The sequence below is a fragment of the Canis lupus genome, chromosome 35, assembly GCF_003254725.2.
Source record: "Canis lupus dingo isolate Sandy chromosome 35, ASM325472v2, whole genome shotgun sequence".
Lineage (NCBI taxonomy): Eukaryota > Metazoa > Chordata > Mammalia > Carnivora > Canidae > Canis > Canis lupus.
This window is the reverse complement of record NC_064277.1, coordinates 538,879-563,862: the sequence shown is the minus strand read 5'-3', so window position 1 is coordinate 563,862 and position 24,984 is coordinate 538,879. Positions and strand designations below refer to the sequence as shown.

The window sequence follows — 24,984 nt, the reverse complement described above, 5'->3', positions numbered from 1 at the left end:
TTATGTAAAGGCCACTGAACTCATAATAATAGCACATACTAACATTATGAATTCTTCTTTGTTGTGGGGCATTCTTCTAAGCACTGTGCTATGTACAGTAGCTTATTTAAACCTCATAATAGCTCTTATGAGGTGGGAGCTATTGTTATCATCCCTAATTTTCAGAGGATTCTAAGGCATTATGTAATTTTTCTTTGGTTATAAAGTAGTATGTGAGTGAACCAGGATCCTAACTCAGGTGCTCTGGTTTCTTTCTTTCTTCCTTTTCCTTTTCCTTTCCTTTCCTTTTGATTTTATTTATTTATTTATTTATTCATGAGAGAGACATAGAGAGAGAGGGGGGCAGAGACACAGGCAGAGGGAGAAGCAGGCTCCACGCAGGGAGCCCGACGTGGGACTTGATCCCGGGACTCCAGGATCACACCCTGGGCCGAAGGCAGGTGCTAAACCGCTGAGCCACCCAGGGATCCTCAGGTGCTCTGGTTTCTAAGCTGTGGTCCTGGCCATTTTGTTACAGTGTCAATAATAGTAATAACAATAATATTAATAACACAATAACCCTATGTTTTTACTATGTCAGGCACTTTACTAAGTGCTGATCATGTCAGGTAAATGTTATTATTAACACCATTTTATAGAGGAGGGAATGGAGTTATAGCTAATAAGTGGCAGAATGAGATTCTAACTTGTGGAATCTGATCCTAAATTCTCTTAATTACTTAGGTTGTATTCCTTGGAGTATAACAGTTTAACTGTTATATATGCTCAACTACTTGGAGGAAAAGCATGATAGAAATCAAAGAGAATAGCAGTAGCTTCTCTTTGTAATGTCTTTTAGCACATTTAACCAATGTCGTTGATTATTGATACTACTCTCTGTATTGTTAGGTATGGCGGTCTGGGTTTTCACAGTTTATCTGTGTCTTCCTAGAACCATTCCTGTAGAGGGCAGCAGAACACAGCAGTGATACTTCTCTTCATAATGTTTTTCAGGAAGTGGGAAGGAAGTTGGATTTAGATGAGCGTTGTTATGTAATTTTCATGTATTTTGTGTAGTGACTCATGTGCAGGTTAGCAGGCATAGTAAATACCAGATAACCTGTATAAGGTTCAGGCTTATCGCTGAAGTTGTGCAACAGAAGCTGGCTGGCACAAATGAAAGATCTCCAAGTAGTTCATGAAGTTTTAAGGAGAAAGCAAATGAGCTTTTCAAATTTGAAATATATATTTATTATTATGAAATCGATGTTTTCTTTTTATACTTAACAGTAGTAGTAGAACAAATGATTCAGTATGTCATAGATGAAATATGGAAGAGACTGAAAAAATAAGATAAGCAAAATTTTGTATTCTTACATGGGAGTGTATTGTATGTACCCTTTACAAAATGATCTTTAAAAATATTTCTAAATTTAATGAACATATTTGTAATTTTATTTTTATTTTTATTCACTTGTTTATATAGAACTTTGAAAGTAATACATTTAATTTCACTTTTAATGAGTTTTAATGGTGATTTGGAATAAAGTGATGTGACTAAATATGTACTAATTGTAAATGTCTAGGAACTGCGCATTGCATACATTGTATATCGACTTGAAATAATTATGATCAAAAACACGTTTTAGAAACTGGCTCTCAAATATAATTATGTTATAAAAAAACTGACAAAATTTAATGTAGAGGGAAGTCTGAAGTTTTTAGTAATGACCCTTTGACTATATTTTAAAGATTTCATTATAGAAATATTGTACTTCAGAAGAAATCCATATTCTAGTTTATTCTCATAGTAAAAAAGGAAGGATGATAGAGGTTCTGTTGAGGAAGGTGTATTTATTTTTTATTTTTTATTATAATTTGTGTATATACAAGGCATGCCTAGGAAATATTGCAGCTTCCATTATAGGTCACTACAGTAAAGCAAATATAATAAGAGTCAAATGAATATTTTGGTTTCCCAGGGCATGTAAAAGCTGTGTTTACACTATACTGTAGTCTGTTAAGTGTGCAATAGCATTATGTCTAACCAGTCTATTACCTTAATTAAAAACTTTATTTTTTTTAAGATTTTTATTTATTCATGAGAGACACACAGAGAGAGGCAGAGACACAGGTGGAGGGAGAAGCAGGCTTCATGCAGGGAGCCCGACGTGGGACTCAAGGATCACAGCCTGAGCCGAAGGCAGGTGCTCAACTGCTGAGCCACCCAGGCATCCCTAAAAAATACTTTATTGATAAAAAGTGCTAACCATCATCTGAGCTTTCAGTAACTAATAATTACTAATCACAGATCACTATAACAAATACAATAATAATGAAAAAGTTTGCAGTATTGCAAATTTGAAAAAATAGCAAGATGTGATCCAGAGACACAAAGTGAGTAAATACTGTTGGAAGAACTTACACCCTTCTTTTTTCCAACGTCTCCCGTCTTAATTGTCTAAACTTTAGCTAATGAGATACCAGGGCAGGAGCTTTGTCAATTTCTTTTAGAATAAACGTTCCTTGTCTCACTGTCACCCTGTTATCCTATTTCCCTTCATATTCCTCTTTCTTTTCCTTCTTTTTGTTTCCCAAATAACTTTGATTTTTCTGATACAAGGAGTAGAATAGGAAAAGGACTGCTTTAGAAAATATTGTTATAACTATGTAATATTAAAAAGTTATGACATAAGTTATTACATGTGTGACTTTTAGAGTCCTTTTTTTCTAATATTAAAAACAATCCTTTGGAGTTATGCTTTCACTAATGACAGAGTAGCATGTGTCAGACTACCCTTCTCACAAATAACAAGGACAAATTTGGGACACAATATAATAATGTATACAAATTGAAGTACATGAGATATATTTTAATATGTGTTTATATGGAAAAATATAGAAAATATAAAAATATTTGAAGGCATAGTGGAAGGACAGCAGGCAAAAACTGGAGGATGTTGACATTTGGAAGATGAGAATGGCACAAGGTTGAGTTTTTTCATTTTTCACAGATTTTTGCCTGAGGATAGGCCCCATCATTGTTGTATAGAGTGGCTAAAACTTGTATAGAAATCATAGCACACACACACACACACACACACAAAAAAAAAGAAATCATAGCACAGGGATCCCTGGGTGGCTCAGCGGTTTGGTGCCTGCCTTTGGCCTGGGGGCATGATCCTGGAGACCCGGGATGGGATCGAGTCCCATGTCAGGCTCCCTGCATGGAGCCTGCTTCTCCCTCTGCCTTGTCTCTGCCTCTCTCTCTCTCTCTCTCTCTCTCAAATAAATGAATAAATAAATAAATAAATAAAATCCTTAAAAAAAAGAGAGAGATCATAGCACAGATGTCGGGGTAGCTGTAGGAGCTCGAAAGTTAGAAAGTATAAAGTACAGCCAGAGAAAAGTGCCCCCATATTCTACATACAAATCATATAAGCTAAGAGAACTAAACATTTCAGTTGTTATCCACCACAGGGAAGAATTTGGAGAACGAATAACAGCTAATTTTATGTCAGGAAAGCAAAAAATGTAAATATTCTTCAGAAGAGCATAATAGAATCCGGAGTCTAAAGATGTATCATTCACAGGGACCAGGATAAAATCCACATTTATTAGACATACACACACACAGAGCCAGAAAAGTATGATTTACACTTAAGGTGAAAAAGCAGTAATTAGGGATCCCTGGGTGGCGCAGCGGTTTAGCGCCTGCCTTTGGCCCAGGGCGTGACCCCAGGGCCCTGGGATCGAGTCCCACCTCAGGCTCCCCGCAGGGAGTCTGCTTCTCCCTCTGCCTGTGTCTCTGCCCCTCTCTCTGTGTCTCTCATGAATAAATAAATAAATAAACTCTTTAAAAAATAATTTGCTGGGATCCCTGGGTGGCGCAGCGGTTTGGCGCCTGCCTTTGGCCCAGGGCGCGATCCTGGAGACCCGGGATCGAATCCCACGTCAGGCTCCCGGTGCATGGAGCCTGCTTCTCCCTCTGCCTGTGTCTCTGCCTCTCTCTCTCTCTCACTGCGTGCCTATCATTAAAAAAAAAAAAAAGGTGAAAAAGCAGTAATTGAGATGGGCCCTGATATGACGTACATATTAGAATCAGTAGCTGTTAGAACTGTTTAGGGACATAAGGGAAAATACGCACATAATGAAGGCAAACAACAAAAAATGGAACGAAATGAAGATTTTGTAATTAAATGTGCAGTACCTGAAATAAAAAATTCATTACATAGGATTACAGAAGATTGGGAAAGAAGTCAATGAACTTGATAGATCAGTAAAAAATTATTCAATCTGAAAAGTGAAAAAAGATTTTAGAAAATGAAGTTAGCCTCAGTGACTTGTAGGACAGTATCAAAAAATTCAACACATTTAAAAAAAAAAAAGACTTTATTTATTTGAGAGAGTCAAGGAGGGAGAGCACAGAGCAAGAATGTGAGGGAGAAGCAGGCTTCCCACTGGGCAGAGAGCTTGGATGTGGGACTTGACCCCAGGATCCTGGGACCGTGACCCAAACTGAAGGCAGCCACTTGACTGAGCCACCCAGGTGGCCCCCAGCAACACATATTTAATGGAGTCCTATAAGTATAAGAGAGGAGAAATTGGAGCAAAAATTTTTGGAGAAACAGTGGTTAAAAATTACCCCAATTTGGTGGAAGGCATAAATTTACGTATTCAAGAAGCTCAGTGAATTCCAAACAAAAAAGTACAAGAAAATCAGACTTAGGCACATCATAGTCAAGCAGTTGAAATGATAGAGTCTTGAGAGCACCTTGAGAACTGATACAATAAGTGATAGCTGACTACTTACCAGAAACATAGCAGGCTAGCAGGCTACAGAACTCCTTTACATTGCTGGAAAAACAAATCAACCCAGAATTCTACTATCAGTGAAATAGTAGAATTCATTCTTCATTAAGAATGAAGACAAAAATCTTTTCAGATAAACAAGAATTAAAAGATTTCATTGCAGCAGATATGCATTACAGGAATGGTAATTGGAAAAGGACAAACATATGGCCTCATTCGTTTGGGGAATATAAAAATTAGTGAAAGGGAATAAAGGGAAAGAGAAAATGAGTGAAAATATCAGTGAGGGTGACAAAACATGAGAGACACCTAACTCTGGGAAATGAACAAGGGGTAGTGGAAAGGGAGGTGGGCGGGGGGTTGGGGGTGACTGGGTGATGGGCACTGAGGGGGGCACTTGGCAGGATGAGGACTGGGTGTTATGCTAAATGTTGGCAACTTGAAGTCCAATAAAAAAAAAAGGAAGTTCCTCAGGCTGAAGGGAAGTAAAATCAGATCTTCAGGATAGAATATAGGACACTGCAATTGGTAATATGTGGATAAATAAAAAAAATCTCCTCTCCACCTATTAAAAAAAGTTAAACCTGACAATTTAAAGTAAAAATCATAACATTAATATGATCACATGGCATTTAAGTAATGAGGTAATAGGACAGCTATAGGATAAGGGATTGGTCTAGGTAGATGGAATTATGTACCTTTCTAGGTTCTCATTTTATGTGAGTGGTATCATAGTAGCTCCAAGTCCACTGTGAAAAGTTAAAGGTGTATGTTATGATTCCTACAGCAAACACTAAAAAAGAAAAGGACAAAGAAGTAGAGCTAAAAAACAATTAGAGAAAGTAGAATTTGAAATGTATTCAGAGAATATAAAAGGAGGTGTAAAGGTAGTAATAGATGAATATAAACAGGTGAGATGAAAAGAATACAAATAGCAAGGGCGCCTGGGGGGCTCAGTGGGTTAAACCTCTGCCTTTGGCTCAGGATCCTGGGATCCAGCCCAAGGCAGGCTCCCTGCTTAGTGGGGAATCTGCTTCTCTCTTTCTTTGCTCCCCCCCCCCCACTTTTGTGTTCTCTCTCTCAAATAAATAAAATCTTTTTTTAAAAAGAAAACAAATAGCAAAATTATAGAAGTAGATTAACCTTATCAACTATTAAATGTAAATAAATGAAATATTTTCCTGAAAAAGTAGAGGTTGAGCTTGACACTTTGGTAAAATGCAAGACCTTTTAAAATTAATTTATTTATTTTAGAGATGCATTTTATTTTTTTTATTTTTAATTTTTTTATAAATTTATTTTTTATTGGTGTTCAATTTGCCAACATATAGAATAACACCCAGTACTCATCCCGTCAAGTGCTCCCCTCAGTGCCCGTCACCCAGTCACCCCCACCCCCTCCCACCTCCCCTTCCACCACTCCTGGTTCGTTTCCCAGAGGTAAGAGTCTCTCATGTTCTGTTTCCCTTTCTGATATTTCCCACTCATTTTTTCTCCTTTCCCCTTTATTCCCTTTCACTATTTTTTATATTCCCCAAATGAATGAGACCATATAATGTTTGTCCTTTAGATATGCATTTTAGATGTAGTAACACAGGGGCACCTTGGTAGGTCAGCCAGTTGAGCGTCCAACTCTTGATTTCACCTTAGGTCATAGTCTCGGGGTTGTGGAATCAAGCCCCTCATTGGTCTTGAAGTTCAGCATGCATTCTGCTTGTTCCTCTTTCTCTGCTCCTCCCTCTCTTCTCTCTCTCTCAAATAAATAAATAAGATCTTTAAAAAATTGTAATGACATAGATTGAAAATAAATTCATGAAAAAAAGTTGTAGCACGAATATAGTAATTATAAGAAAGCTGGAGTGATAATATTAGGTAAAGTAGATTTCAAACAATGTTATTAGAGATAAAGAAGGACATTTCATAGTGGTAACACTTACCACTATGACATATCAGCCACAAGTTTGTAAGTGCTTAAGATTATAATCATAGCTAGAAATTTTAACACCATATTGTCTATGAATTATAGAAAATCTAGAACCAAAAAAATGAGTTTGAACATAGAGGATCTGCAAAACACTATCAACTACCTTGACCTGTTTGGCATTTGTAGAACGTCACATGCAACTAGAGTATATTAGAGTGCACATTCCATTCACATGCACATGATATACATAGCAAGATAAATCATATATTGGAGATATAAAACTTCTCAATAAATTTCAAAAGTTTGAAATCTAAAGACTAATTTCTAACCATGATAAAATTTAGAGTAGAATCATTAATAATAAGATACTCAGGAAAAATTCAGATATTTGGAATTAAAACAATTACTTTTCCCTAGCCAATCTACAGATTTAATGTAATCAAAATCATTTCTCCCCACCAAAAGGTTTTTGTTTTTTTAACATTTATTTACAGTACCTATGATAGTCTTCATTGTGTTAATTTAAGTCGTTCTAAGCTTACATTAATTGTAAAAGATCAGGACCATAATATAATAATGACTTTTCTATTATTTCAAGTTATAGGAACACCACTTGATACAGCTTTAAAAAGTCTTTTTTATTAAGGTATAATTGACATAGTCCATTATATAAGTTTCAAGTATACAACACCATGATTCCATATTTGCATATATTGTGATCTCAGCAATGTCTAGTTAACATCTATTACCATACATAGTTAACAAAAATTTTCCTTCTTGTGATGAGGACTTTTAAGATCTACTTTGGGGGTGGGAGGGCGGGGGGTTCTCATTAAACGTCACCATTTCATGAAAAAAAAAAAATCTACTTTGTTAGCAATTTTCCAAATGCAGTACAGTATTATTAACTATAGTCAGCATGTTATACATTACATCCCCATAACTTAATTATTTTATACCTGGAAATTTATACCTCACTCCTTTGTCCCACCCCAGTCCCCACCTCTGGCAACCATCAATCGATTCCTTGTATCTGTGAGCTTGGTTATATTATTTATAAATTCCACATGTTAAGTGAGATCCCACACTGTTTGTCTTTCTCTGTCTTTATTTCACTTAACCTAATGGCCTCAAGGTCCATCCGTGCTGTCACAAATAACAGGATTTCCTTTTTTTTTTTTTTTCTTCTTTGTGGTTGAGCACTATTCCTTTCCAGGGCATCTTTATCCCTTCACTCATGGATGGACAGATTGCTTCCCTATCTTGTCTATTGAAAATAATGCTGCAGCAAATGAGGGGGTGCCATATATTTTTTTTCCAGTTAGCTTTTTTATTTTCTTCACATAAATACTCAGAAGTGGAATTGCTGAACCATATGGTAGTTCTGTTTTCAATCTTTTGAGGAACTTCCATCCTGTTTTCCTTTTTTTTTTTTTTTTTTTTTTTTAAAGATTTTATTTATTTATTCATGATAGTCACAGAGAGAGAGAGAGGCAGAGAGACACAGGCAGAGGGAGAAGCAGGCTCCATGCACTGGGAGCCCGATGTGGGATTCGATCCCGGGTCTCCAGGATCGCGCCCTGGGCCAAAGGCAGGCGCCAAACCGCTGCGCCACCCAGGGATCCCCCCATCCTGTTTTCCATAGTGCCTGTACCAATTAGCATTCTCACCAGCAGTGCACAAGAGTTCCCTTTTTTTACACATTCTCACTAATACTTGTTATTTTTTGTTTTTAATGAAAGCCATTCTAACAGGTGTGAGGTGATAACCTTATTTTGGTTTTAATTTGCATTTCCCTGATGATGTTGATTATCTTTTTTTTGTTGTTGTTGATTATCTTTTTATGTGTCTCTTGGCCATCTGTATGTTTTCTTTTCTTTTCTTTTTTTTTTTTTTTTAAAGAAATTGGGTGTTCACCGTTTTATTTATTTTATTTATTTATGATAGTCACAGAGAGAGAGAGGGAGGCAGAGACACAGGCAGAGGGAGAAGCAGGCTCCATGCACCGGGAGCCCGATGTGGGATTCGATCCCGGGTCTCCAGGATCACGCCCTGGGCCAAAGGCAGGCGCCAAACCGCTGCGCCACCCAGGGATCCCAATCTGTATGTTTTCTTTAGAAAAATGCTATTCAGAAAAACATTGTTTTTTAGTCAGTTTGTTTTTCTACTAGTGAGTTGTATGAGTTCTTTATATGTTTTGGATATTAACCATTATCAGATATAGGATTTGCAAATATATTCTCCCATTCAGTAGGTTGCCTTTTCATTTTATGGATGATTTCCTTTGCTGTGCAGAAGACCTTTAGCATGATATAGTTATACTTATTTTTGCTTTTGTTGCCTTTGCTTTTGCAGTCATCCAAAAACTAGTGGCCAAGACCAATCTTGAGGAGTGTACCAACTAGGTTTTCTTCTAGTTTTATGGTTTCAGGTCTCACATTCAAGTTTTTAATCCATTTTGAGTTGGTATTTGTGTACAGTGTAAGATCATAGCCTAGTTTCATTCTTTTGCATGTGGTTCTCCAGTTTTCCCAACATTTATTGAAGGGAATGTCTGTCTTTTCCCTGTTCTATATTTTTACTTTTACTTTTTTGTCATCAATTAATGAACATGTATACAATGGTTTAATTCTGGGCTCTCTCTTCTGGTCTGTGGATCTACGTGTCTGTTTTTAAACCAATACTATATTGTTTTGATTACTATAGGTTTGTAATATAGTATGAAATCTGGGATTGTGATACCTCCAGCTTCCTTTGTCAAGATTGTTTTGGATTTTCTTTTTTTTTTTTTTGTGGTTCCTTACAAATTTTAGGAATGTTTGTTCTATTTCTGTGAAAAGTGACATTGTAAATTTTAGGGATTCCATTGAATCTGTACTATTAACGTTTTAACTATTACTTTTTCAACCCATAAAATGGAATATCTATTTATCTTTGTTATTTGCTTTAATCAGTGTCTTATAGTTTTCATTGTACATATATTTCACTTCCTTGTTTAAATTAATACCTTGGTATTTTATTCTTGTTATGTAATTGTAAATGGGATTGTTTTCTTAACTTCTCTTTTTATTACTTTGTTATTAGTGTATAGAAATACAACAGGGGACACCTGGGTGGCTCAGCAGTTGAGCATCTGCCTTTGGCTCAGGGCGTGACCCCCAGGGTCCTGGGATAGAGTCTCATCCTTGCAGGGAGCCTGCTTCTCCCTCTGCCTGTGTCTCTGCCTCTCTCTCTGTCTCTCATGAATAAATAAATAAAATATTAAAAAAAAAGAAGTATAGCAGATTTCTGTATATTAATTTTGTATTCTGCACCTTTATGGAGTTCATTTATTCTACAGTTTTTTTTTGGTGTACATGATATCATGTCATCTGCAAATAGTGACAGTTTTACTTTTCCTTTCCAATTTAGATGCCTCTTATTTCTTTTCCTTGCCTGATTGTTTTGGCTAGGACTTCCAGCTATGTTGAATAAAAGTGTTAAGTATCTTGTTGATCTTAGACAAAAAGCTTTTAGCTTTTCAGTGTTGAGTATGATATTAGCATGGGCTTGTCATATATGGCCTTTGTTATGTTGCGGTGCATTCCATCTATATCTACTTTGTTGAGTGTTTTTATTGTAAGTGGATGTTGAGTTCTGTCATCTGCTTTTTCTACATCTATTGAAATGATCATATGAGTTTTATGTTTTATTTTGTTTATATGGTGTATCACGTTGATTGATTTGCAGATGTTGAACCACCTTGTATCCCTGGAATAGTACCCATTGGATTATGGTGTATGAGCCTTTTAATGTATTGTTGAATTTGGTTTGCTAATATTTTATTGAAAATTTTTGCACCTATATTCATCAGGGATGTTGACCTATAACTATATCTTTTCTTGTGGTGTCCTTCATGGTGTTGGTATCAGGGTAATACTGACTGCATATAATGAGCTTGTACGTGTTCCCATCACCTCTGTTTTTTGAAGGAATTTGAGAAAGATTGACATTAGTTCTTTAAGTGTTTGGTAGACTTTACCCGTGAAGGCATGTGGTCCTGGACTTTTGTTTTTTGGGAGATTTTGGAGTACTGATTTAATCTCTTTTCTAGTAATCAGTCTGTTAAAATTTATTTCTTTATGATTCAGTCTCAGAGATTGGGTATTTCTAGGAATTTATACATTTCTTCTAGATTGTAAAATTTGTTGGCATGTAGTTGTTCTTGTAGTATTTTGTGATTCTTTATATTTAGTTGTAATTTCTGATTTTGAGTCCTCTTTTTTTGTTGCTGAATCTTGCTGAATGTTTGCCAATTTTGTATATCTTTTCACAGAACCAACGCTTAGTTTTATTCATATTATTTATTGTCTTTTTAGTCTAGTCTATTTCTACTTTGTTATTTCCTTTCTTCTACTGACTTTGGATGTAACTTTCTTTTTTTTCCTAATGTAATGTTAGTTGTTTATTTGAGATTTTTCTTCTTTCTTGAGGTAAGCAATTAAATCCATGAACTCTTTTTGAACTGCTTTTGCTATATCCCATGAATTTTGGTACATTGTATTTGCATTTTCATTTGTCTCAGGATATCTTTTTATTTTTCCATTGATTTCTTCATTGACCCCATCGGTTGTTCAGTAGCATGTTGTTTAATCTCCATATATTTATGAATTTTCCAGTTTTCTTCTTGTAATTGATTTTTAGTTTCTTACTATTATGGTTTGAAAATATGGTTGATATGATTTCAGTCTTCTTAAACTTAGTAGGACTTGTTTTGTGGACTGACATATGATCTGTTCTGGAGAATGTTCCATGTGCACTTGAGAAGAATATTCTCAAGTATTCTGCTTTTGGATAGAATATTCTGTATATATCTGTTCAGTTCATCTAGTAAACATGTAAGTCCAGTGTTTCCTTATTGATCTTCTGTCTGGATGATCTGTGTGTTATGAAAGTGGTATATGAAAGCTCCCTACTATTATTATATTGCTGTCTGTTTCTTCCTTTAGGTCTGTTAATATTTGCTTTATATATTTAGGTGTTCCTAGTTTGGGTGCATAAATATTTACAAGCGTTACATCTTTCTGTGGATCAATCCCTTCTTCATTATGTAATGCCGTTTTTGTTTATTTTTTAGGATAGTTTTGCTTTAAAGTCTACTTTGTCTAAGTATAATTACTCCAGCTTTCTTTTTGTTTCCATTTACGTGGAATATCTTTTTCATTCCTTCACTTTCAGTCAGTGTATATCCTTAAATCTGAAATCTGAAATGAGTCTTTTGTAAGCAGTATATACAGATGCCTTTTTTTTTTTTAAACCCACTTAACCATTCTGTGTCTTTTGATTGTGGAATGTAGTCCATTTGTATTTAAAGTAATTATGATGGGTGTGTACTTGTTGCCATTTTGTTAATTATTTTCTGGCTGTTCTGTAGTTCCTTTCTGTTCCTTTTCTGGTTGCTTCCTTTGTGGTTTGATAATTTTTGTTAGTGGTATGCTTAGATTCCTTTATCATAGTCCTTTTCCTTTTTAAACAGGCTTTAATTCACTTTATTATTATTACTTTTTGTATAAAATCTATGTGGTGGCCACAGCTGGCGCCTGCATCTTCTGCATGGAGATTCTGGTGTGGGTCTTTAAAAGATAGTGAATTCCTGATAAGGAGACTTAGTGAACAGTCTCGGAGGTCAGGGGTGGGATAGCTGTAGGTTTTGGAAATGGCATCAAAAGTGGCCATGGTGAAATTGTCCAGAGTAGCAGTGCAGCCCCTGGCCCGAGTGTAGCAGTTGTCAATACCAGCCATCATCAGGAGCTTCTTGGGCACGGGCTGAGAAAATACCAGTGCAGTGGGGCAGGGGTGAGGCATACCAGCAGAGAGCCACAGTGGCCTGTAACCTTGCATGGGACAGTATGCAGCTTACTGGTCTTGTTCCCCCAGTAGCCTTGTTGCATGGGGATGATGGAGAGCTTAGCCAGGATGATGGCCCCATGGTTGGCAGTGGCTTCCTCCTTGAGCATTTAAATGCCCAGACTGATGTGTCCATATAGTCTCTGATGGCAGCAAATGCCTTGAACCTGGCCTGCTGATGAGCACAGGTCTGCTTTTGCATAGACATAATCTTCAAATCCTCATCCTTGAGGAGGGATATCTCCAGGAAATAGTCAGTGATCTCAGATTCCTTGATAGGCAGAGAGAAGAGATAGATCTCCAGGGACTTGACCTTCATGTCTGTGACCAGGTGGCCCAGCTTAGTGATGGAGATCCACTCCTGTCCTTGGTCTTGCCTCTGGGAGCTCTGTGGCCTTGGCCCTGGCCTAGATGCTGCTACTAAAGCCTCCATGGAAGGCACTGTGGCCTTACATTCCAGAGTCCCTGGGCCCTCCAGTAACACCACTATCATCTGCCTTCTGCTTTCTTGGTGCAGAGTCTCTTTTCTCAAAATCTTTTGGGAATATACCCTAGGTTTTTGCTTGGTGGTTCCCATGAGGCTTAGTATAACAACCTCTATTTATAACTGTATTTTAAGTTGATAACTTAAGTTTGAACACATTCTAAACTCCTCCTTTTTATTCCCTCCTACCCTATGATTTATGGTTTGATGCCACATTTTACATACTTTTGTCCTGTGTGTCCCTTAACTAATTATTGTAGTTATACTTATTTTTACTACTTTTGTCTTTTAACATTTGCGCTAGCTTTATAAGTGATTAATCCACCATTTTTACAATATGTTTACCTTTACCAATGAGATTTATACTTTCATATTTTTAAAAATATGTATCAAAATAGTTTTCTTTTAAAAAGCCTCCACCCCTGCAGCCCCACTGGCTGGCTCTCCATCATCTCCCTCTCCAGACTGGATACAGCTGGAATGGCCCTGAGTGGCTCAAGTGCCCCGTTCAGTCTTTCCAGGACATCTTGGAGGGCAGGAAGGAGAGTTCCCTGAGGTCCATAGTAGGTGGATGCTCTTCTTCCTCACTATTCCAGGCCTAGGATGCCTTGCACCAGGCTAATGATTATAGGGCTGCCATGCTGCCAAATGTCAAAACTAATCTAGCAGTTGCCCAAACATGATGTGAAGCCTGTTGCAAGGGTTGCTGAACTTCTCTTGAAGTTCACCTTCTCTTTTTAGTAGGGACACATCTGTTTCCTTCCACAGTACACCACTGAGGATGCAGAACTTGTGGAATACGTGATTGCAATACAGCTTGTATATGTTATATATGTTATTGATGACACTGTCTTCACTGACATCCACCAAGATCTGCTGCCCACGCACAGCACACACTGTCCGAGAGGTGTTTGTTAGGCATACCTGCCTTACTTTAGAACATTATGGTAGACACCATGTAGTTTGCACACATTTTTGCAAAAGTCTTGTTCAAGAACTCCATAGTAGAGGCCATAGAAGAAGAGAGAAATACCAAAGTCCATGGCATCTTCTGGTTTGAACTTGAATGATAGAGACCAAAGAGGGTAAACATGACAGCCATGTAACTAATGATGCCAGTGACAGAGCTGATTTTATAGATCAATAAGAACTACTTATAAACCAACCCTGGGGTGTCTGCACTAGTGGTGAAGATGGTGGCAGTGATGGAGGTGGAGGTTGGAGGAGGTACTGTTGGGGAACGGGAGCTGGATGAGGTTGGTATGTCAGACAGCTCCAGAGGAGGAGTGGAGAGTTGCACACCCATGTATGCATACCAAGCACCATGGCCACAAAGCCATGCAGGCTGAAATGGTCCTCATCCTCATGGCTACTTTGGGAGTGACCCAGCTGCTCCTGGTGCAGTGGAAACAGAGGCACTCCCACTCCTACAATACAGTGACCTTCTTTTAGGTGTGAGTTGTTCCCCTCTGTTTCACAGAGAAGCTACACCGTCACCTTCCGAGCCATCTGAAAACTGCTAGTACAGACAACTCCAAGTTGGTTTCCTATGTTTTCTTCTTACAAATTTGCACTTTTTATTTTCAGCTCAAAGAAGTCCCTTTAACATTTCTAGAAATGCTGGTGTAGATGAACTCTTTTAGATTTACTTTGTCCAGAAAACCCTTTATCTTTCCTTCAGTTCTGAGAGATGACTTTGCTGGGTAAAGTATTTTTGTTGGAAGTTTATTTCCTTTCAGCACTTTGAATATATTGTGTCACTCTCTTCTGAAGAGTTTCTGCTGAAACATCTGCTAGAATTTTTTTGTTTGTTTTCTTAATACATATTATAGTTGGTGATTGCTGCTTTTAAGATTCTTTCCTTGTCTTTAACTTTTGGCATTTTAATTAGAAAGTGTTTTGGTGTAGGTGACTGGGTTCATCCTATTTGGAACATTCTGGAGCAGGATGTCTGTTTTCTTCTCTGGGTTAGGGAAGTTTTCAGCCATTCTATTTCTTCGAATAAGTTTTCTACCCTTTTCTCTCTCCATCTCCTTCTGCAACAGATATAATGTGAATGTTAGTCTGTTTGATATTTTCCAATTAGTCTCTTAGGCTGTCTTCATATATTTTTTTTTCATTCTTTTTTTTTTACTGCTCTGATTGGGTGATGGTGATCTCCAGTGCCCTGTTTTGAGTTCACGGATTCTTCTGCTTCATCCAGTCTGCTGTTGAATCTCTTTAGTGTATTTTTTGGTTCGGTTATTGCATTCTTCAGCTTTGTGACTTCCATTTGGTCTTTCTTCTATTTTCTCTTTTTTTGAAGTTCTCATTGTGTTTATCTGTCTGTGTTATCTTCTTCCAAATTCGGAAAGCATCTTTATGATCATTATTTTGAACTTTTCATCAGGTAAATTACTTACCTCTGTTTCATTAAGGATTTTTTTCCTGGAGTTTTATTTTTTCATTTGGAACACATTCCTGTTTCTTCATTTTGCTTAACTCTGTGTTTGTTTCTATGTATTAAATGAAATAGTCACCTCTCCCAGTCTTTGAGGAGTGTCTCTTGTAGGAGATGAACCTTGACATTCAGCCTTGCCCTAGTTCTTGGTTGTCTCTTGATCCTTTATTATTGTCCAAGCAGCCTAATTTATTTTCAGTAATTCCAAGTTTTTGAGGATGTGCCAAGACCTGTTAGTGTCCCATAGGGGAATATCTCAGCTAGAACCTAAATCCAGGCTGATTGGAAGTCAGATCTTTAGGCTGCAACTTTTACATATGTATGTGTATGCAGTTCTGTGGGACCACAAGCTTATGCTTGTCAGCCACCAGAGCAGGAGATCTGAAGTTGTGCTCTGAACAACAGGGGCAAAAATCAACACTTCATACTAGTATATAAGCTTCTTCCTGGGAGATACTGGCACGCTGTAGTGAGGGAGAGAGCGGGCACAATGATAGTGTCCCTCTACCCATGCTCTGTGTGAGTATTTCTATAGCCTCTAAGGTGTATGCCAGACCTGAAGCATCAAGACAAGCAAATAGGTCTCTTTTAACAGAGACGCTGGGGGTGTGTTTCAGTCTGTTGTTTTTGAGCTGCCCTGGGGGGTGGCACCTTACTAAGAACTGTCCCTCCAATTGTTGCAGTCCTATGGGAGCCAAAAATACAGGCCCTTCTGGCCAGAGCCAGAGTGTGACCACAGCCACATGTTCAAGGGGCATCCCCTCTGTAGCAGCCACAAACAGCAGGACACCATTTGTAAAAAGTGGAACACCAAACACATGTTAGAGCTTCCTTCCAAGAGACTGGTGCTCTGGATTTCAGCTGAGGGTGAGTGTGAATGTAGCACCCATCTTCTGAGATCTCTGGTCCAGTTTACAATCAGCCTTTAGATGTATATTTAATTAGCACTCTGTCCCTCAGGCCATAGCTCTGATGCTCTGCTTATGGGCCTCTTTCACAGATGGACTGAACTTCTGGGTCTCTTGCCTCTTGTGCCCTGAGGGTGGTAGCTATTTAAAAACTTTTTCACCATTGGTGACAGTCTTATGAGACCTGTGAGCGTAAGCCCCACTGGTCATTGAAGCCAGGTGATGTAGATATGTTCCTTGGGACCAGCTGTAAAAGTCAAGGTGCCAGGCAAGGGAACTTTTTGAGAGATTCTAGTAAGCTAGAGCAAAGCAGAGGGGGAGCACAAAGATGGTACCCAGTGGCCTCTGTTTTACTGGAAGTGTGTCCATGGGCACCTAGATGTATGGTAGACCAGAAACCTAACTCTCAGGCTGAAGATCCTGGACAAGCAAATAGGCCACTTTCTCAGAAAGACTAGGGGTGTGTTTCACTCTGCTTTGTGTGCAGGGGGTGGTATTCTGCGAATAACTGTGTCCGATTGTAGAGTGCCCATGGGATCCAAGAAAGTAAGCCTCCTTGGCCCCCAGAGTGAGGCTGTCAAGGAGCACGCCAGGGCTGCAGCTGCAAAAACTGGGGCGTTTGCACAAAAGCCCCCCTTCAGGACCTAGTGGCACTGAGGACTGTGGCGGAGTGACCATGCAAAGATGTTACCTGTCCTCTAAGGAAAAAGAAAGATGGTGCCTGCTGGTTTAGCAAGCCAGAGGAAGAGCACAAAGTGGTTCCTACTTGTTAGAGGATAAAGATGGCGTCCACCATGAACAGAAAAGTCAAACGTTAAAAAAATAAATAAATAAAAGGCATCTACTAGCTTTAGTAAGTTAGTGGAAGAACTTACCAATGGCACCCAGCAGCACCTCCTTCCCCTGACGGTATCCCGATCCGGCAGGCCTCAGGCCCTCAGGTGACAGTCTAGGACTAGCAGATGTATTTCTTTGACGTAGAGTCTGGGTGCTTTCCAAAGAGCTCTTTCTGGGCTGCAGGATGAGTAAGTCTTAGCATGACCTCATTAAGAGATGTGTCTCAGTTTGGTACAGCTCTGTGGGTCTTGTGTATCCAAGGCCAGTTGATTTTCAAAGACACGTGTTTCGAGTATAATCTCTCAGGTGTAGATATGAAAAGTTGGAGTGTCTGATGAGGGGTATGAACTTTTGGCTCCTCAGGGAGAAATTCTGGGTTTGTTAGTTCCCTCCCGTTTGCAATTTACTGCACTGAAGTCAGGTTTATGGCAAGACTGCATCTGCCTCTGCCACCCATCTTGATGTGGCTAAGTCATTATTTTAGCAAGCCTTTTCTCTTTAGGTAGAAATTGGCAAGCTGATTATGAAATTCATATAGAAATATAAAGGAAGTAGGTAGAGCAGTGTTGAAGAAGAATTACAAAGTAGATAACTTACACCTCCTGATTTACTCTAATGTTGCAGTGATCAAGATTGTGATTGTGGATAAAGATATACAGGAAGATCAGTGGAACAAAATAGCTGAGAAATTATTTTTGACAAAGAAAGTAGTCCAATGGGGGGAAACAAAGGCTTTTAAACAAATAGTGCTGGAATGATTAGATAGTCACATAGATAAAAAGTCACCTTGACACTCTGTGTCATACACACAAAGCTTAAGATAGATCATAGATCTAAATGTAAAAGTTAAGCCATAAAACTTCTAGAAGTAAGTAGAGAATAGTCTAAGCGTTTTTTGGTAGGCTACAAAAAGCAGTAAGTCTTAAAACTACTAGAGATTTAAAATTCATCACAATAAAATTTTTTTTTGCCACCATTAAGAGATAAAATAATAGCAAACATTTATCTGTAGGGGCACCTGAGTGGCTCAGTGGTTGAGTGTCTGCCTTTGGCTCCGGTCATGATCCTGGGGTCCTAGGATCGAGTCCCACATTGGGCTCCCCACAGGGAGTCTTCTTCTCCCTCTGCCTGTGTCTCTGCCTCTGTGTGTATGTGTCTCATGAATAAATTAATAGCATCTTTAAAAAGAAAACATAAAAAACTTATCTGTAAAGGCCTTGTATCCAGACTATATAGAGAAACCTTGCAACAATAAAAAGACAACTCCTTTAGTTGGAGAAATATTACAAGAGATACTTCATAAATGATGCTATTTGCATAGTCTGTGAGCATATTGGACTTCAATGTGTGAATTTTGGGGGAGCACATTTCAAGCCCATAACAAGATTATAAAGAAAAATTAAAAAAATATTTTTAAAGTTTTTATTTAGATTTTAGTAAACATACAGTATAATATTAGTTTTAAGTGTACAATATAGTGATTCGTCACTTAAATATAACAGCCAGTGCACAACAAGTACTTTTCTTACTTGCCATCATCTATCTCCCTTCTGGAAACCATCAGTTTGTTTTCTATAATTAAGAGTCTGTTTCTTGGATTGTCTCTTTCTCTTCCATTTTTTTCCCTTTGCTCACTTGTTTTGTTTCTTAAATTACACATATAAAATCATATGGTATTTGTCTTTCTTTGACTTACTTATTTTGCTTAGCATAATACTGTAGCTCCATCCATGTCATTGCAATGGCAAGATTTCATTTTTTTAAGGCTGAGTAATATTCCTGTGTGTGTGTGTGTGTGTGTGTGTGTGTCTATACATACAGTACAGCATCTTTATTATCTATTCATCATTCAATGGACACTTGGGCTTTTTTTTTCTTAATAATTTGGCTATTGTAGATAATGCTGCTGTAAACATCAGGGTGCATGTATCCCTTTGAGTTAGTATTTTAATATTATTTGGGTAAACAGCTAGTAGTACAATTGGATCATAAGGTAGTTCTATTTTTAACTTTTTGAGGAACCTCTATTCGGTTTTCCAGAGTGGTTGCACCAGTTTGCATTCCAGTGGTTGCACCATTGCACACCAATGGTGCGAGAAGGCTTCTCTTTACATCCTTGCCAACACCTGTTGTTTCTAGTGTTACTGATTTTAGCCATTCTGACAGGGTAAGGTGATATTTTAATGTAGTTTTTATAAACAGAGAACTAATTTTTCTTAATATGAGTTTTCTGTTAGAGTGTTAGATTGAAAATATCCAGTGGGTTGTTGATGTCACTTGGAATGTTTAGGAGACAACACAGCATTGGATGCTGATTTGGAGAGCAATTAGGGTACTATATTAAAATTAAAGAAACATAAGGAAATTTCATTTTCTCTCCTTTTTTTTTTTATTTTAAAGATTTTATTTGTTTACTCATGAGAGACACACAGAGGCAGAGACATAGGCAGAGGGAGAAGCAGGCTTCCTGCAAGGAGCCCGATGCGGGACTTGATCGTGGACCCCGGAATCATGACCTGAGCCGAAGGCAGATGCTCAACTGCTGAGCCACCCAGGCGTCCCTCATTTTCTCCTCATTTTGAGTCTACATTTCTGGTGCAATAAGAAAAGAAATAATATGAATAATTTTAAAAACCAGACAGTATGAAGAAATGAGCCCACAAGAGAAACTGGAATGAGAACTTGGAATGGAATGATAAGCTGTTTCTCATGGAGTTATTTCAGTAGTTTTATCACAGTTTATTTTTCCTTTTTCAAATACCAGCAATTTTTAAAATATTAATTATAATGAAAATGTTTTTCAGGTTATACATATTTTGGGAGGAATTTAGCTAAAACAGGCTGCTGATTAAACTTTTTGAGTTCCAAAGCCAAAATGTCATCTTCCCTGATGCTCCAGAAAAATCTTTGCCTTTTTCCTTCCCTGGCTGCTGTAGTTATAACAGCTTTGACAGAGGCATCTGGGATTTGTGTTCTTTCTGTAAGAATGGAGGACTCTGCCAATCTTGGGTCCCATGATATGCTAATGTGGGAATACCATCTCCTCTTTCTGTTTCTCCTTAAATGCCTGTGAGACATCTAGGTCATTGAACTTTTCTTGGCTCTCAGCTCTATTGCAGAGATTATCCAAGAAGAATAAAGAAGGCTTCTTTTAGAACTAAAGTTGATAATAAGATGACTGTCATACAACTATACTATCTCTTTTTTTTGGCCATTTCTGTATCTTTACACAAAAGAATCAAGCCTCCATTTACTCACTTTTCTTTTCTTTTTTTCTTTTTTTTTTTTTTTTTTTTTTTTTTTTTTACAAATAAAGTGCAAGTGTTTGCTCTCCATTGGATTGAATGTACCTTTTCCAGTGGCTCAGCATTTAAATACAAATTTAAGAATTGGTCCTAGGTTCACCAAGTTACAGCCTAAGAAAAACCAATTTAGCTGACTGTTTTATCCTAAGAACAGTTACACTTGGATTTTATTTTCTAAACATTTAAGATTTTTCAGGTATTGCTTTCTGACAGAGCTGGAAAGGGCTGTCTGTTATGGCAGTTTAAAAGAGGAGTGGCCAGGGCTCTGTTGCTAGGACTATAGTTTAAAGTTAGCCCTTCCTCAGGGAGCTGGAGAAATTGATCAACTGAGGAGGGCAAGCAGGAATCTGACAAGTCGGGGTAGAATGAGTAGAGACAATTACTGGGAAGATAGGGGAGCCCATTAGCACTAGTGTCATCTTCTGATTTTGAAATTTTTATTCACTTTTTAGCACTAGTGTCACCTTCTGATTTTGAAATTTTTATTCACTTTTTTGAAGTTGTTTTCAAGAAATGCTGTTTGTGCCCCTTTGTTTGGAAAGTACTCTGATGTCAGGTCATTTAGTCCTATGTAAGGCACATAATCTGTATAAATGGGAAAACCATTATTTTGTAATCTTGCACTTTTAGTTGTTAACACTCCAGTTGCTACTGATTTTCTTTAAAAGAATAACTAAAATAATACACTGGGTTCAAAGGGATGATTATAATTTTTGTGTCAAGTAAAAGTATGTTAATTGTTTAATATACCAAAATAAATAAATACACAAAATGTATTAGAATAGTACTTTAATTATTAAAGTTGCCTATCTCACCAAGAAGATGGCATAGGGTACTGGACATAAGTAGTAGTCAGTTAAGGAGGAACAATAGTGTGAGATATTATCCATTTCTTTTTTCTTACTCTTTTTTTATTGGATCATACATTTTAACATATTGTTAAATTGACCACTTTGATTGTTGTGACTCTTGATTTTATTGGGGTGTGTGCCCATTTAATTGTTGAGAGAAACTTCAGTTATCATCCTTGCCATGTACACTTCCTTAGCTACATTCAGTTGGTCATCAGATCTCTCAGTTTATTAAAAAAAAATCTATTGAGGTGAAATTCACTTAATATAAAATTAACTTTCTAAAGTGATTTCAGTAACAGTAACTTGTAACATGTGCAAGCCCACACAAAGGAAATACCATAGCATTAAGCATCTACTCCAAAATCCCCCCTTCCTCCACACCTCAGCAATTTCAGTCTTCTGTTTCAATGAATTTACCTGTTTTAAATATTTCATATAAATGGAATCATACAATTTGTGACCTTCTGTGTCTGCCTCCTTGCTTAGAATATTTTTGAGGTTCATCCACACTGAAGCATGCATCAGTACTTCATACATTTTTATGACTGAATAATATTGTTATGGATATACCAAAATTATTTATCAGTTCATCTGTTGATGGATATTTGGGTTTTCCTGCCCTTTGGCTATTGTGAATAGTGCTGCTATGAACGTTAGTATACAAAAAATCAGTTTGAGTACCTGTTTTAAGTTCTCTTATGTATATACCAAGGAATGAGATTACTGGATCAATGGCAATTCTATATTTAGCTCACTGAGAAGTCACTAACCTGTTTTCCGTAGTGATTGCATTATTTTACATTCCCACCAACAATGCACAGTGTTCCAATTTTTCTACTTCTTTCCAGCATTTATTTTCCTTAAAAAAATTTTATTGTAACAATCCTAATGGGTATAAAGTAGTATAGTATTGTGGTTTGGGTATTTATTTCCCTAATGACTAATGTTGATAACCATGTTTTCTTTGTCATTTGTATATCTTCTTTGAAGAAATAGCTATTCAAATCCTTTATTGATTTTTAAAATGAATTTTCTTTCTCTTCTTATTGAGTTGTGAGAGTTTGGATTTTTAAAAAGTATGTTCTGGTTACTAGACAGAACACATTATTCATAATATCTCCACAAGAGAAACTGGAATGAGTTTCCAGTCAAATAAATATATATATATATATATATATATATATATATATATAGTCAAATATTGTCAAATATATAATTGGCAAATATTTTCTTCCATTCAGTAATTTATCACTTTCTTTTTAAAAATACCTAGTGTTGCTAGAAGCCTTGTGGGTTTTTTGTTTATTTAAAAAGATTGTGACTTCTATATTATTATTTGATAAATTTGACATGTTACATTTTGTAACTTAAGATATATAGTGTGTAAACTTAAGGTATATAGTGTGTTATTTTGACACATTTATATATTGTGATATGATTGCCATTGAAGCAGTATTTATCATCTTACATCATTATAGTACAATATTATTGTCTATATTCATTACATTGTGCATCACATCTTTATGGCTTATTTTACTAGTATTAAAGTTTCTACTCTTAAATACCACCAGTCTTATCCCTCACTCCCATCACGTGGTAACCACTATTTTACCCTCTATTGTCACATTTGATTTTTATATACTCCATGTTGGTGATAACATGTAGTGCTCATCTGTATCTGAGTTATCTACTTAGCATAATATACTCAAGGTCCATCCATTTTGTCGTAAATTGCAGGAGATCCTCCCTTTTCATGACCAACTAATATTCCATTGTATGTGTATGCTTGTGTGTCTGTGTGTGTTTGTGTGTATCTTAAAAAAATTCTTTTAGCCATCAATGGCTATTTGAGTTGTTTCCCCATCTTGGCTATTATGAATAATGTGTGATAAAAGTGGGTGTGTCTGTATCTCAACAAATCCTATTTTTATTTTCTTTGGTTATAAACTTGGAAGTGGAATTACTGGATAGTATGATAGATATATTTTTAATTTTTTGTAAAGCCTCCATATTGTCTTCTGTGGTCATTGGATTTAATTACATTTATTACATTCCCACAAACAGTGTAAAAGTGTTCCCTTTCCATGACATTCTCCCTAGTACTTGTCTCTTCCTAACAGGCATGGGGTAATATCTCATTACAGTTTATATTTTCATTTCCCTAATGATTAGTGATGTTAAGCATTTATTCATGTGCCTGGTGGTCATTTGATGTCCTCTTTGGAAAAATGGCTATTTAATTTTCCTGTCCATGTTTTAACAGATTGTGTTTTTCTTATTTTATTGTGTTCTTTATGTTTTTGTATACTAATCTCTTATCCAGTATATAGTTTGTAAATATTTTCTCTCATTCGTTAGGCTGTCATCTCATTTTTCTTACTTTTTTCTTTTGCTGTGCAGAAGCTTTGAGTTTGAGTTTGATGTAGTCTCATTTGTTTGTTGATTTTTGCCTTTGCTATCAGTGCTTTTCACATCACTTTGGTTAAATTTATTACTACGTATTTTATTGTTTCTTATGCTATCGTGATTGGGATAATTTTCTTACTTTCCCAATGTTTCATCATTAGTGTAAAGGAATGCCACGATTTCTGTAAGTTGATTTTTATAACCAACTTTAGTGAAATCATTGATTTCTTCCTATTTTTTTTTTTTTTATGGACTCTTTGGGATTTTCTATATACAAGATCATAGTTAGCAAACAGTGACAGTTTTACTCCACTTTTTCCTGATTTGGGTGTCTTTTGTTTCTTGTTTTGCCCAGTTGCTCTAGATAGGACTTCCAGTGCTATATATATATTTTCAAAGATTTTATTTATTCATGAGAGACAGAGAGAGAGAGGCAATGACACAGGCAGAGAGGCAGGCTCCCTGCAGAGAGGCCGATGTGGGACTCGATCACAGGACCCAGGATCACACCCTGGGCCGAAGGCAGATGCCCAGGATCACGCCCTGGGCCGAAGGCAGATGCTCAACCACTGAGCCACCCAGGCATCCCTCCAGTTCTATATTGAATAGGAATAGTGAGCATAGCCAACCTCACTTTGTCTGATCTCAGAAGAAACCCTTTCCCTTTTTTTCCATTGAGTATAATGTTAGCTGTGGGTTTCTTATACATGGCTTTTATCATGTTGAGGTATGTTCCTTCTATATAACAAGTCTGTTGATTTTTTTTTTAATCATGAAAGGATGTTTTTTCTGTGTCCATTGAGATGAACTTATGATTTTGATCTTTCATTTTATTGATGTGGATTACATTTATTCACTTACATATGTTGAGCCATCCTTGCATCCCAGGGATAATTCCTACTTGGTCATGGTATATAATCCTTTTAATTTTTTCTTGAATTTGTTTTGCTAATATATGTTGATGATTTTTTAACGATCTATATTCATCAGAGATTGTAATCTATAGTTTTCTGGTGATGGCTGTCTATTATAGGTATCAAGGTAATACTGGCTTTGTAGAATGAGTTCAGAGTGTTTCCTCTTCCTCCATGTTTTGGAAGAGTTTGAGAAGATTTGGTGTTAATTCCTCTTTAAATGTTCGAGTAGAAT

General features: G+C 36.9%; 1 protein-coding gene and 1 pseudogene across 10 annotated transcripts in view; one reads left to right on the top strand and one right to left on the bottom strand.

Moving 5' to 3' along the window:
* SPIDR (scaffold protein involved in DNA repair) overlaps positions 1-24,984 on the top strand; it is a 437,895-nt gene that overhangs the window by 30,946 nt on the left and 381,965 nt on the right. The gene's annotated exons all lie outside the window — the stretch shown is intronic.
* LOC112659601 (RING finger protein 121-like) lies at positions 13,673-14,391 on the bottom strand (annotated as a pseudogene).